Raw genomic sequence first — 263 nt, forward strand, 5'->3', positions numbered from 1 at the left:
GGACGACCTGGAACGCTCCAGGGGCACCGCCAACGGCCCGGGGAACGCGCTCACGCGCCCGGGAAGGCGCGCGGCGCGGCGGCAACACGGCCCGCCCCACCGCGGGGAGGGCCGCCCACGAGACACAGCCAAGAGGCACAGGCGGAGCATCCGCCGCGTCACGGAGACCCCGACACCGCCCACGCCACGAGGCACGGGGCGGGGGAGCGAGGTCGGGCCGGATTCCGCACCCCTGCCGCCTCCCACACGCCACTCGCAGCGGG

This window comes from Equus asinus, unplaced genomic scaffold (genome assembly GCF_041296235.1).
Source record: "Equus asinus isolate D_3611 breed Donkey unplaced genomic scaffold, EquAss-T2T_v2 contig_415, whole genome shotgun sequence".
Lineage (NCBI taxonomy): Eukaryota > Metazoa > Chordata > Mammalia > Perissodactyla > Equidae > Equus > Equus asinus.